Consider the following 15,160-nt stretch of genomic DNA (forward strand, 5'->3'; position numbering starts at 1 on the left):
CCTAAAACGAATCAAAAAAATAGAGGAGTTATGGGAGATATTTAATAAAAACTTAAAAAATAAAGGGAATAAAGGTAGGGAGTGTATAGAGGAGGAAGAAAAACATAGGAAAAAGGAGAGAACAAAAAGAATTATGGAGGAACTAGATACAGGGGGTGGTGAATACGAGGTATGGGAAAAATTAGCGGGGGAAGAATGGGAGGAGGAAGTCTACAAAAAAACAAGTTGGGAAAGAGAAGGGATCGAGAATGCATTAAGGGAAAAGGAAAGTAATGCTGTGATAATAAGAAAAGAATTGGGAGGGATAACAATAGAGACAATAAAAAAAATAAGGGAAGAAATGTGGGGAGTGCTAGAAGAAATAGGATCGGGCGAAACAGAAAAAATAGAAAATAACATCAAAACAAAAAAAAACGAAAAAAAGTGGCTGAATTATATGGTTAAATTAGGGGAGGAAGGGGAAGAATTTATAGTAATAGAGCAATTAGTAAAGATGACGGAAGAGAAAGGGGAAAAATATTAAAGTAATCATCGGGGAAGGGGTAGATAAAAGGAAAATAAGAAAAATAATAAAATTCGTGGGAAGGAGGGCGAAAACAGAATGGGGAATAACAACAAAAGAGATGGTGACAGGTGGTGGTACGGACCGGGACGAAGGGGAGTCGCTGTTCATTAAAACGGGTACCAAAAAATACACAGAATTCCTCAAGTTGATTAAAAATAACGTAAACGTGGATGAGCTCGGCATAAGAGTCGAGTCAGTCTGCAAAACAGGTGGGGGCGACCTATCAGTGAAAGTCAAAGGACAAGGGGCCGCCGAACGGCTGAAAAAAGAAATAGACAATAAAGTAGAAGACAACACGGTGAGCATGACGGTGAAGAGAAAAGAGACGGTCTTCACCGTCATGGAGGTGGAACCGTCCATATCCCCCCCGAACTGAGAGACGCAATAGCAAAGTGGACGGGTCTCAAAGAGAAAGAAATAGAGGTAAGAGGAAAGAGGGAAAGCAGAGGGGGGGGGGACAAACAGCGACGATAGCTGTTAGGAAAGATATGGCGGCAGCCCTAAGGTCAGTGGAGAGGATTAAAATCCACTGGCAATATTGCAGGGTAAGGGAGAGGTTCACCCCCCTGAGGTGCTACCGATGCCTGGAGTTTGGACATAGCACCTACCAGTGTAAAGGCAAAGATAGAGGTAGGTGCTGTTTCAACTGTATTAAGGAGGGACACTGAGCGCAAGAGTGCCCAAACGAGGCGTGGTGTCTCTTCTGTAATGAGGGAGGGCATCGGACGGACACCATGGGGTGTCCTAAGTACAGGGAGGCCATGTTTGGGAAAACGCAAAGATAAACCTCCGAACCGAACGTACAAAAAAAACGACACGCTTTCTAGGTAAATAAAAAAAATGGCCTCTAGCAAGAACGGCATCAGGGTTTTGCAGATTAATGTGGTAAGGGCCAAACTATCTCATGATCTGACCCACGTTAAAGCTGATCAACTCGAAGCGGATCTTTTTATCGTTTCAGAACCCAATAAAAAACTGACTGAGGGGGGTGGTTGGGTACAAGACAAAAGTTGGGTTGAGGAAAAGGCAAAGAGAGGCGGGCTACGTTGTGGTCGAGACACGATTGTGGCCTGCTAAATTTCCTCCAATATCTCTATGATAGACTTTAGGAAAATGGTAAAGAAAATGATGAATGCCGTCACCGGTAAAAAGAACTTCTTGATCGTCGGGGACATCAAAAATAAATCACCGAAAATAAACAGAAACAAAAATAATAAAAATATAAATAAAACAAAAATAATAAGAAAAATTAAAGACATAGAAGCAGAAAAGGTGGTGAACTACGAGACTAAGAAAATAAAAAGAAAAAAAAACTATAACAGGCAAATGCCATATTGGTGGAACAATGAGATAGAGAAACGCCGAGAGGATTGCCTCCTTGCCCGGAGGACATACACAAGAAGCGGAGGCGAAAAAAGTAACAGAGAAATCTACAAAAAAAAAGAAAAAAGCTCTGGGCAAGTTGATAAAAAACGAAAAGAAGAAAAGATGGCAGGCCATATGTGACGACTTGGGGAATGACATATGGGACGACGCATATAAAATGGCCATGAAATCGCTAAAGGTTGTCGCCCCATATAACCTGAATGAAGAACAGCGGCTAGAGGCCGCGTCACTGCTCTTCCCCGAAAAAACGGAAGGGAATTTTCACAAGGAAGGTGACGTGGCTATACCAACATTCACGATAGAAGAAATCCTAGCCGCTGCAGAAGATATTAGACAGGGTAAAGCCCCCGGCCCTGATGGCCTCCCACCAGAGGCAATCAAAACCCTGGTCACAACGAGGCCTGAAATTATTACATCCGTCTTTAACGAACTACTGTGTAGGCAAGAGTTCCCCAGAGAATTAAAAATAGGAAACTTAGTATTGTTATTAAAGCCTGGGAAACCCCCCGATTCGCCGGCCTCATATAGGCCGGTATGCTTGCTAGACTGTCTGGGAAAATATTACGAAATCTTAATTAAAAAAAGGTTAGAAAAATTCCTGGACAGCAGAGCAGCTCTATCGGATCAGCAGTACGGCTTCCGCAAGGGTCGCTCAGCAGTGGACGCCGCAAAGTGGGTACACGATGCGGCGAAAGCTTCAAGAAGAAAATGGGTAGTCCTTATTATACTGGACATAAAAAACGCATTTAATTCAGCTAACTGAGGCCTTATAATAAAAAAATTAAACGAAATGGAGGCCCCAGGATATTTGGTGAATGTTATAAAGGAATACCTAACGGAAAGGAGAATATGCGTATCGAGAAGGCAACAAATTTGACTGACCGCCGGGGTACCCCAAGGGTAGGTGTTAGACCTATGGACATATTATATGACAGGGTACTCCGATTTAAACTAGAGGTCGGCGCCAGATCGATCGCATACGCTGACGATCTAGCGATATTAGCGGAAAGCGATATGAATTGAGGCATCGCAGAAATAGTAAAAGAAAACGTGTCAAGAGTAAAAAGCTGGATAGAGCAGATGGACCTACAAATAGCAGTAGAAAAGACGGAAATAATAGTGCTAAGAGGACCAAGAGCAGTTCAGGATCAAATCCAATTTGATCTCGGAGGGCACTTTGTAAATTCCCAGAAGTATTTGTACGTAACCTTTGATAATAGATTGACCTTCTCGAAACACGTGGAGGCAGCGGTGCAAAAAGTTGAGGAAAGGACTTCCACTTAAATTTGCAAGGGTCTGAAAATTAAATACAAAAGCATTAATATATGAATTGGATATTGAAAAAAATAACTAATTTTGTAGTCATAAGCATCGATTTTATTACAAATAAGCTATTATAAATTATAAAGTATGTTTTTTTCATATTTGTTCGATTGTTTTCAGGTTTTTTGCAACTGGTGATTCTTTTGTTACGATTTCGTACATCTATCGACTTGATCATTCAACAGTGCACTCTCTAGTACATGAAGTTTGTCAGGCAATAGTGAAAAACTGTTTGAGTGTTTTCATTCTAACGTCTGGAGCAGAAGACTGGATGAAAATATGGATGAAAGATTTTGAAACTAATTGGAATTTCCCAAACTGCATCGGCGCAATTGATGGCAAACACTGTCAGATAGTAGCACCACCTAATAGTGGCTCCAACTATTTCAATTATAAGAAAATATTTTCAGTAAGTTCTACTTGCACTAGTTAACGCTAACTACAAGTTCGTAGCTGTGGACGTTGGATCCTACGGTAAAAATAGTGACGGTGGAATTTTTTCAAGTTCTAGATTGGGATAAGCACTGGAATCTAATTCACTCAACATTCCCAGTCCAAAGCCTTTACCTGGTACAAGTATATCTGTGCCACATGTAATTTTGGGCGATCAAGCGTTTCCACTCAAGACATACTTGCTGAGACGATATACTGATAATCAAGTTCCAGTAAAAATAATTTTCAATTATCGCCATTGCCGAGCCAGAAGAACTGTGGAAAATGCGTTTGGTATGCTGGCTCAAAGATTTAGATTATACTACCGAAAAATAAACTCAACCTGGCGTGGAAAATATAATATTGTCAACGTGTATTCTTCATAACTACATTTTATGTAGTACAAACAATTTCTTTTTGGCATTTTCTCTGCTTTGTAGAAAAATTGAGTCGCTATTTACATCATTGTTAACGTCATTGTCAGCGGTAACATGGAACTTAGCACTTTCGTGTAAAATTTTATGGTTTAAAATTTCTTCATCCTCTTCAGTAGAACTCTTCTCATTTTCAGGTGCTATATACTCACTACCGGATGTTACATCTTCCTCAAAAGACGTAGGCGATGAAGATCTGTCATCACCTTAAATAATATTATGTGTTATTAATAGTAACAAAATAATGTATTATCTCAATGTGAAAAATAACCTACCATGATCTACGCTGGAAACATTGAGATTCACAGGAACATTCGCTGTTTCTTCAAAATGTTTGATTTCGTAACTTGTAGAAAGTTTGTCATCTGAAAGAGTTCATTAATGTTAACAATAATTTATTATTTCGTTTATTGTAAATGGTTTACTTAAATAAAAATGCACATATACATAGGTTGCAAAAGTCTTTCTTACTCTCGTTAGAGGTATTTTCTCCATCTTCATGCCTTACAAGTGAAACAATGTATTTTCCCCTTGACATAATCTTGAAATTGCAAATTTTTCACTTAAAAAATTACACTTTCACAGAATTAATTTAAATCAAGATCCGCGCAGTCGGTGAAGTAGTATCCAACATAACCTCAAATTAGTATGTCATGTGAAAATATTAGGTAGCAAACTTACTCACTTTTACTGGATAAAGGTGTTAAGTGATCATGACACCTTTATCCACTTTGCTGTTATAGAAAAATGGAACATAACACCTTCATCATCTCGAAATCAAAAGAAATAATGGCTATATAGAATTAAAAACGTGCCGAAATAAAAAAACACACCATGTAATAACCGTATGATCAAAAAACGCGTTTTTTCAAAAATTGTTACATGACACCTTTATCCACTCATGTCTTCAATTGCTTTGCTTTTGGTTCTAGCAGAAGACTTTTTTTTACTAGTTCTCAATCGGGCACAATTTTTTTTAAGAGTTTTGTTGTGCAATCATTAGAACTGAAGCTAAAATTATGTTTAATTGTATGAATGTTCCCTCCATAGCTGATACTAGTTCTTCAGTTCTAGTGAAACGATTCACGAAAAAGCTTGAAATTGAGGAGCTGCTTGCGGTGTCTCTGATTTTTTGCTGATGCTTTTGAGCCTGCAAATGTTGCTCTAGATCATACCTCCCTTTGTTTGCAATTGAAAAACTGGCACTACATTGTGTACAAAACACTTCACTGTCGAATTTTGTTGCCTTGTACATGGGATATTTGGCTTTCAATTCATCATTAAACTTGCACTTTCTTTTCAGTATTTGGATGCAGGCAATCTGAAATTTTTAAAAAATAAAAAATTTGAAAAAAATGAATTGTATTTTTGTTGAAATTCAAAAAAAACCTACCTACCTAACTGTTATCAACTTCAACAAGCTTTTACTCTTACCTGCCAACAATTCTCACTTATGCACAAAAAAGTAAAACAACAATTGTTTCCCTTTTCACTACATGATCATTCCACAACAAAAACCCCTCCAAAAACATTGGCCGGGAGCAAAACAATTCAGAAATTGTAGGTTATGATCGTATTCTTCTTAATCTGCTTGAGACTAAGCCATGCAGCCAAAACCATAGACTGCAAATTTATAAAGAAAGGTATATCATATTCTGTGTAGAAAACATAAAATATAAATTTTGGAGTAGAATGGTAATGTCGATTCTGTATTTTTACCTTGTGACTTCGTACTTTAACCAAGGAACAAAAAAGAGGACAGTAAGGCAATATTTGCAAAAAAGAAAGAGGACGCGAAATTGGCCTCAAAAAAGAGGACATGTCCGGAAAAAAGAGGAGAATGGGAGAAAGAGGAATTTTTGTTTTAGGTTATATTAACTGTCATTTGAAATGTATTTATGTTTCATTACATTCATTAATTTTATTAATTTAATAATGGAGTACTATTTATATTTAGAAAATTAGCACTTATCTGATATTTCAGTAATCTAATTATGTATACAGGTAAATATTTAATATATTTTATTATCAATATATAAATTCTACATTGAAATTAATGAAAGCTGATGTGAATATATCTTGTAAAAACAAGTACAGCAAATTCATAAATTTCAATATACTGTATCATTACAATATACAAATTTGCAACAAATCGACAGGAACTAGAAAGATCAGTTTTTAAGAAATTCCTTCAAAATTGCTACAGATATGTAGTTCACAAGAAAATTTAGATTACGAGTATGTGTGTTTCTGTGACAATTCGCGATATTTGTTTCGTCTTATAATCTTAATATACAAGTAAGTTTTTAACAATCTATAAAATTATTATTTCATGAACCAGTTTCTTTTAGATTAGTATAAATGGACATAAATATACTGAAACTGAATTAATCAACACCATTACACACACATGAACAGAAGAAAAAAATTTTCAAAAATTAACTATCAAGAAAATTAATTTCATAAAACAAAATAAATTATCAGTTAATGATAAACAAGAAAGCATTAATAACTGTTTTGTACAAATTTTCAAAATGTAAGTAGCCATATCCAAAATCATATGAAACTCCTTTATTTTTTGGTACCTCCATATTCTATATTGTTTCAATTTTATCATCATCAGGTTTTAGCCATTTTTCTCTAAACACCAGTCCTAAATATCTTATTTCTTTCACATTGAACTCACATTTCTTAAAATTTACCCTAGATTTGCTTCTCTCAAATACATCTTTTGATACATTTAAATGCTAATGTGCACTTTCACTATAAAATAAATTCTAAATCTTGTACAATTGAACACCAGGCACATCTTCAAACATATCTCAACAAATATACATTGAAATACAATCTGAAAAGAAGTTTTTAAAGTAGTATTTTTCACATTTCTTAACATTAAATTAAATAAAAACATTAAATGTTTTATGTAGGTATGCATGAATGTGGCAGAAGGTTTCATTCTCCTCGCAACAAAACCTATACGCTGCATTCGTTACTAAGTCTAGAGTCTTTAGGTGTCCATTGAGTGCCCTGAGTTTTTCCATATTTGAATTTATTTTGTCAAATCTTGACAACTGGTAATATTCTATAACAATATTTTTGGTTAAATACTGTTGATATAATCTAACTTGCAAACGATCATTATATTTTTCCATCACAACAATTTCGTTCTTTTAGATAATTTGCAAATGTATTAACTTTTAAATCTATCTATTTAATTCCGCTTCAAGTTTTTCTTGAGTCTCCATTGGTATCACCTACAAAAGAGGCAGTTTTAATATTTTTTTTTCTCTGAGGAATGGAAGTAAAATGTTTCATACATAACTATGAAATGCATGCCCAGTTATCCATTCGCATTTGGAATTTCCTAATACTCAAAATTTGTGTATAATTTCGTATTATACTGATTGGTTCACTTGAACCATGAATATTAGTGATTAAATTTGTCAGTTGATCACAATTTAATATTAGCTCATATCTGTGAATAAAATTTTTTGTGGGTTCCAACATTTTCATTTTTTCATCCAGTACAATTGTCTTCAGTTTTTTTACATTAAGCTCTTTGGGTGTTTTAAAAGTTGCTACTCCTTCAGTAAGTTTATCTTGTATTGGGGGACTTTCAATTTCGTTGATTTTTCTTTTGTTAGTTTCTGTATTGTCATTATTTATTTCGACATTTTGGTCTGTTTCAGTTTCAGTTTTTGGTAGATTGCAGTTGGAGTGTAGAAGAAATGATATTAACTTGCATTGGGGGTATAGAAGTAGTAGTGTTAACTTGGACTTGAAGGACAGAAGAAGGACAGTTGTATGCAGTGAGACCTGGTTGTTTGCATTTATAGCATCCCTGACCATCCAAATTGAGAAAAATCTGATAACTGGATGTTTCAAAATTGTATATTGTCTGGTATGATAACGTTATTTGGTGAGTTAATATATGTATGGCATCTAAAACTAAGTATATGGCCCTGCCTACAGGATCATTAACACCAATTCGACAGTTTTATACCAATATTTTCTAAAGTTGCTTTGATAATTTCGTTAGAGATGGAAGGGCAAATATTTGAAATTAAAAGTTTTTCTACTGGGGTGATCATTCTACGTGATTTGATTTGTTGGCCGTTAATAGTTATTTCCCCTCCATGATGTTCCCGAAATTTGTCTACCATCTGTTTCGATGATAAATATATGAAAATTGTGTCGCTGTCCATGCGTGAAGCATATAATATATTTTTTGGTGAGATAAGTAGACCAACTTTATACAAATACTCTTGGCATTTGATTCCATTAATTGACGGAAAAATAATAGCTTGTTCTTTTGGTGGGTTTGATTTGGTACTTGTACGCTCGAATATAATATTCCGACTTTTGGGTCTGCGTTGTGAATTACTGTTAACCATAATTTTCTGTCGATACCATTTTCTGCTTCAACACTAATATATGTAGGTCCGACCCTGTCTACTGAGACAGAGTCAGAAATATAAAGTGGATTCCTTTTGATAAGCGATAAGGATGGTACCCATTTGTTGGTGGAGTTCGTTTTTCCGTAATTGTATGCACTTCCACATTTATATTAGATGAAAATTCTTCCAATGAATCTTTTTGTACTTTTGAAAACATATTTTAGACCTCACCTTAAACCTTAACTTATATCTTTTATCCATGTCTCTTGATTTTTATTAAGTGTTTTATCTATTAGCAGGTAGTATACTTTTTGTTTTTTGCTGTCCTCTTATAAATATATTTATACAATATAATAATATGTTTTTGTTGAGTTGAGTGAACCACAGAAGTTTATTTTATATTTTGTTGAATAAAATGCTTTCTGATATAAACTGAAGTTAATCTTTATTCCATTCACTAATCACATGTTCTTATTCAAACACCTTAACTTAACATCTTATTCACTATATATAAATCAATACAAACTTATAATTTGATTGTCTCGACAATTTTTACGTAGTATTGTTAATAATTGAATATGTCTGTTGCTTTGTTCCATTCTTGATTAAAATGTTAAAAATATTAATTAATATAGATATAATATATTTTATAAGGAGAATTATCATTAAACTTCTGTATGTTGATGAAGTTTTCTCTAGTAGAAAAAATATTGTATGCAATTCGTGTGTGAAGGCCTTCTTTCGACTCATATAATTGTCACATTCGTCGAAAAAAGGCTACTTTACACACTTGTTAATACATAATAGTTTATAGATTGCGTAATATTAATTTTATTTTACTTTTTATATGAAACGTGTTTTACTTTGAAAATTTTCTCTCATTCAATAACAACTATCATGTGCATAATTAAAAGTTGGATATTTAAAAGAAGAGTTTTGATAAGTTTTTTTTATTCTTTTATTTTTAGAGATAAGATCTCCAGGCTCAAATCCATATCCTACCATGGACTCTTAAGATTTCCGGATTTGTAACCAAGTGAACTCGTATGACATAGACATAGCAGAAGATTGAGATATTAATAGGGTTCTTTTTAAACTCCGCTGCTGAAATACAAAAATCAATAGGGCTCAAATCTGGACTACAAAGTGGCCGGTTAACAGTTCCATTATTACCTGTCCATATAAGGAATGCATTCTTGAATAATTTCGAACGGATAAGGAGGTGTTCTATTCTACATCGAAATCATATGATCAAGTAGTGATAAATAAAATATATTTTTTTATTATCTATGAAATGAAAACACAAAGGTACCCTATTGAATTCTTTCTATCCCTAATACTTGCATGCTAGCACTAATCAAATTCGGCCAAGACTATAAAACTCAAACTGAAAATTCAAAAGTGTACATTTGTTAAACAGTTTCTTTCTATGAAATTATCAATTTTGATTTACAGTTGACATCTGAGATTTGGCGTGTTGAATCTTCTCGTCTAGTTCACTTCGTGACAATTTGCCAAATTTCAATACATTATTTTAGAGACATAAAAGAAGGACCTTCACCGATTGAGTATAACATTAGTAATATTTCTTTGCGTCTCAAGTTCATTTGCATTCTAGAATAGTTTTGATTCAATTATCAACATTTTTTGGAGCATTTCTTCAACATCTTGCTAAAGAATCAGTTGAGCTACATTCCCTGGATTATCTCTATGCTTTTTTGTTTTTAACTGATATAACAGGTTTTCAATGAGTTATAGATTTAGGAGATACATCCTCATGCATAAATTCGGAATTATTTCCAATTACACATTTCTAAGACTCAACTATTGGTTGTAATAGCAAGTGAACGTATCTCCTACGAATTGAGTTTGGTTGAATTGGAAATATTTTATAAATATTTTAGTATTTCCTCTTCCCAAGATGTCTCTTCCTTCTTCTTCCTTTTCTCTTTCTTCATTTCATTCTCCTCTATTTTACTCTCTACCCATTCCCTTTTTTTGTTGCCCTTATTTTTTTTAATATATTGTTGTCGTTGTTGTCTGACGTTGTCGCCGTCTCCTCTTCTTCCTTTTCCAGTACCGTTGATTGTTTGTCTATCATCTCACCGCTCCTATTGATTTTTTGTTTTTCCTTTGTATTTGTAGTAGCTCCTGTTTAATTATTACTTGGAAGAGCTTTCTTGCATTGAAATAATGATTACTTTCTCAAAGTTTGAATATTTTATTAATATATAAAGAAAAATATGCCTGCTACATTACATATCATTTTCAGCGACAACTTAAACAACTGACATACATGAAGTTGTCTGCTAACATTTCACCAACTAACACTCCTCCTCGATTAAAATGTTTCACATAATGATACATGAAAATCGCCACTCAACTACTTAGCAAACAAAACTTAGACTACACTTACTTTTCTTCTTAAGTAAATGAAAGCATTCTTAACTAAAGTTTTAGTTAATATATCAGCTAAATTTTGTTCTGTTGACACATAACTTACAGCAACTTCTTTTTTCGTAACTAAGTCTTTTAAAAAATGATTCTTAATATCTATGTGCTTAGCTCTCTTAGAATTTTCATTGGACTTTGACATTCAAATAGAACTTTTATTATCACAATAAAGAACTGCGCCGATAATAATATTAAAATCACTCAAAATACCCTTTATATTCACTAGGTCTTGAGCAGAACTATGAGCCGCTGCCACATATTCAGCTTCTGTCGTAGATAATGCTACACAGTTTTGCTTCTTTGAAAACCATGATATCGGATTCATTCCATACAGTTTTATGCAACCACTTACACTCTTTCTGTCAGTCGTATCTGTTGCCCAATCAGCATCTGAATATCCCACTTGTTTAATTTCATCAGTAGTGTTTTTTATAGAATTTTAGCTCCATTTCTTTTGTTCCCTGCAAATAACGTAAGATTCTTTTCGCTGCGTTCCATACTTCAACTGTAGGTTTATCTAGAAATCTACTCAAATAAGATACTGAAAAAGACACATCAGGTCTGGTGATTGTGGACAGGTACTTAAGTCCCCCTATTATGTCGCTTTCACTTAAGTATTGAAATCCTTTGACCATCGGTGTTGTTTTCGATTTACATTATTTCATGTTAAACTTGTCTAGCAGCTTCTCTATATACTTCTTCTGATTTATTACTATTTTATTTTCTGTTCTTGTTATATCCATACCTAGAAAATTCTTTATTTTACCTATATCATTTGCATTAAAATAATTCTTCAATAAATTGACTACTGTTTCCACTTCTTTTTCTTCTCCGACTACCAACATGTCATCGACATAAATAAGGATCCATACTTTTCCATTACGATACAAACAACAATCATATTTTGATCTTTCAAATTTGTTCTTACTTGCAAAGTCATTAAATGTATCATTCCATATTTTAGGAGACTCTTTCAATCCATATAAAAATCTGTTTAATTTTAAAACTGGTGATATTGACTTTAGACCAGGTTTTGCATAGATATATACTTCATTTTTCAAATAACCATTAAGAAAAGCCGTTGGAATGTCCAACTGTCTTATTTTAAAATTTTGTTGCAATGCAATTGATAGAACCAATCTTATGGTTGACATTCGAGCAACAGGTGAATAGACAGGTTTCAAATGGATGCTCCTCCTTCATCTGAAAGCCTCTAGCCACCAATCTTGCTCTCTTTGTTCCATCTTCCTTTGTTCTGTATACCCATTTAGTCTCAGTTGCTGTTTTTCCTGTAGGTAGATTCGCTTCAGACCACGTTTTCAAATTTTCGTGCGAGTTTAACTCCTTTTCCATAGCATCTTTCCAATCTTTCACTTTCACCGCATCTTCATATTGTACTCGATCATTATCTAATGATATTAGACAGTAGGCGTATTCACAGTTCTCCCGTTAGAGGTTGTATCTGTTCTTGGTAAATACTCTTTAAAACATCTGAACTTTCGGACTCTTCCAAAGTTATTTCTTCTGAGTCACTCTCTTCTTCGATTTCAATTTCAATGTTATCTTCTTTATCCCTTAATTCAGTTTCTTCATCAAATCTTATTCTTATTTGTTCATTCGCATAGTCAGGTTTTGTTTCGATATTTCTTCGAAACTCGTTTGATTTTCATTAAATTTCACATCTCTTGAGCAGAAAATTTCACATTTTTCATTATCCCATAATCCGTATGTACCCTACCATTATACACGGTTGTGCTCGTCTATTTAGTTTACTTTGTCTTGGCAAAATAGTTGCCCTTGCCTGAGATCCAAAAATTCTCAATCTTGATAGATCGTTGTGACCATACCATCGTGTGGCTGGAGTTTCTTCAAAATTTGCCATAGTAGGCAGAACATAGAATTGCTTCGCCCCATATCTCTCTTGGTAAGTTGGTTTTTGAAAACTTTGTCCTTACCTTATCTAAAAGTGTCCGATTCATCTGTTCTGAAATACCATTCTGCTGCGGAGTATGTGGCCTCGTATACTCCAGCTGAATCCCTTAGATTTATAAAAATTTTCAAAGTAATTAGAAGTAAATTCTCCCCCATTGTCCAATCTAATTCTTTGAGTTCTAAGCCCATGTTTCGTTTTAATGAGTTTAATAAAATCTATAACATTTTGTTCGCTTTCATTTTTATCTTTCAATAGCTTAACAACTTAAAAATGATAAACTTGAAAATACTTGTTACGTTCTGGCGTAGGAGTTTTTATATCTGTATATATCAATTCCCCTATTTTTGTAGTTTTCTTTCCACATCTATAAAAAGATGGAAACTTTTCTGAGATACATTAGTGATCCAGGATTCCAAAGTGGTGTTGCCAACGAGATGGGGGTTGAAAGAAGTACCGTCAGCAGAACATTTTCAAGTGTATTGGATAAAATAGTGTCAAAGTCTGAAGATTGGATTAAATTTCCACGCACTATTGAAGATATGGATCAGGCCAATGCAGATTGGGCTTCAAAATTTCGCATTCCGACTGTCATTGGTGCTATAGATTGCACTCACGTGCATATATGTGAACAGAAAAGGAAAAACAACAATAAACATTCAGATGACTTGTGACGCTAATGAAAAATTACAAGTGTGGATGCTCAATGGCCAGGGAGTGTACATGATGGCAGGATTTGGCGAGTGAGTGGAATTCAGGACGTGGTGCGCCGATATGATGGTGATGTTTGTCTCCTTGGTGATAGCGGATATGAAATTACTCCTTGGTTACTGACTCCTTTTGACGAACCAAGAAATGCTCGTGAGCGGAATTACAATTCGACCCATGCTCAGGAAAGAGTAATAATTGAACGAGTTTTTGGCCAGATGAAACGTCGTTTTCCCATACTCTCGAGCCAAATTAGAATAGCAGTCAAAAATGTTCCCAATTTAGTAATAAGTTGTGCAATGCTTCACAATGTAGCAAAACATTTGAATGATGCTTGGGAAGAGGAAGACGGAATCGAAAATTTAGATCGGAATGAAGTTATATATAAACGACGTGGTCAGCAAAAACGATTAGAAATTAGTAATAATCTGATGATGTAAATACTCATTTTTGACATGGAAATAAATTTAATCCTATTTCCTTTACTCCAATTGCAATCGCATATGTGAAAAAATAAAATAAAAAATATATAAAAAAACAAACATATATCTTTTTAAATAAGTATGTCACATGTGCGCAAAGGCGTACAGTACAATACAAGTCTTGTTAGCTTAATTTGTTCAAGTAATAATAAATGCTGCAGCTCACCAGTTGTCAACTTTGACGTCTCTTCAGTTTCAATTTCTTATCTTTTCTCAACTTCGTCGCATCGCTCCTACGTATGCAAGTCACTGGTGTGATGGGCTGGCTTCATGCTAGCATGTCAACGGGGTCATCTTCGTCTTCCCTATTCTCATTCTCCTCATTGAGTTCAGGCAATGGCGACGTAGAACTTGCTCCCAATTCAAAGCATGAAGCCTCAGGTACTTTGCAATAAACTGGGTTCTCGTTTGAATCGCAAATTTTTAGGAAATCTGCCTCCCATGACAACAATTTTATTGGTTTATTACCAGTTGCGTTGACATCAGTTTTTTTCTTGACTGCGGTTTACATATTGTTCAATAGCTTTTTTAACTGTCCAACACTAGTTTGCTTCCTAAAGTTTTTCGAAAACTGGTCGGCTAAACATCCCCGTGCTTTCTCTTTAGCAGATGCAACTTTAAGCAACTAAAGTCTTTCAATAACGCTAAAAAAATAGCTCTATTGTCACAACCGGAAGTCACACTACTAAAACAGAACAAGTCACAACAGGAAATGATGCGTAGTCTGTGTGGCGCTACAGTATTTACTTGCCTTTCTTGTGAATTCAGTTGTCTTGCGAGTAAATACTTGCTAGTATACCCTCAGGTTGGCGAGTACATGGTCACAAGTAAACTCGACGCTTTATTCACATCGGTTTACTTGGAGTTTAAATACTCGTTACACTTTACTTGTAAGTAAATACTCGTTTTTATTCACACCGCCCAATACCTCTAGCACAAGGCACTACACTGCTTAAAGCTATAAATGCAATTTCATTGGCGGCATTTGCTTGACTTCCTGTACCTCGACTTTGACCTCTAAGATGACTACTACGAAAACCTCTTCTACC

At 34.6% G+C, this 15,160-nt stretch overlaps 1 long non-coding RNA gene and 1 pseudogene across 2 annotated transcripts; both read left to right on the plus strand.

Moving 5' to 3' along the window:
- The first annotated feature begins 3,545 nt into the window (after positions 1 to 3,545).
- On the plus strand, positions 3,546 to 4,351 carry LOC130449445 (uncharacterized; annotated as a pseudogene).
- Positions 4,352 to 6,013: 1,662 nt separating this feature from the next.
- Positions 6,014 to 14,173, plus strand: LOC130449447 (uncharacterized). 2 transcript variants are annotated; one of them, XR_008910439.1, is made up of 6 exons: positions 6,016 to 6,144; positions 6,300 to 6,438; positions 6,492 to 6,676; positions 7,830 to 8,059; positions 9,506 to 9,845; positions 13,275 to 14,173. It is a non-coding gene; the product is annotated as an uncharacterized LOC130449447 (long non-coding RNA). The 2 variants fall into 2 exon arrangements; XR_008910440.1 differs by having other exon boundaries at positions 6,014 to 6,144; positions 9,506 to 14,173.
- Positions 14,174 to 15,160: the final 987 nt, after the last annotated feature.

This window comes from Diorhabda sublineata, chromosome 10, assembly GCF_026230105.1.
Source record: "Diorhabda sublineata isolate icDioSubl1.1 chromosome 10, icDioSubl1.1, whole genome shotgun sequence".
Taxonomy (NCBI): Eukaryota; Metazoa; Arthropoda; class Insecta; order Coleoptera; family Chrysomelidae; genus Diorhabda; species Diorhabda sublineata.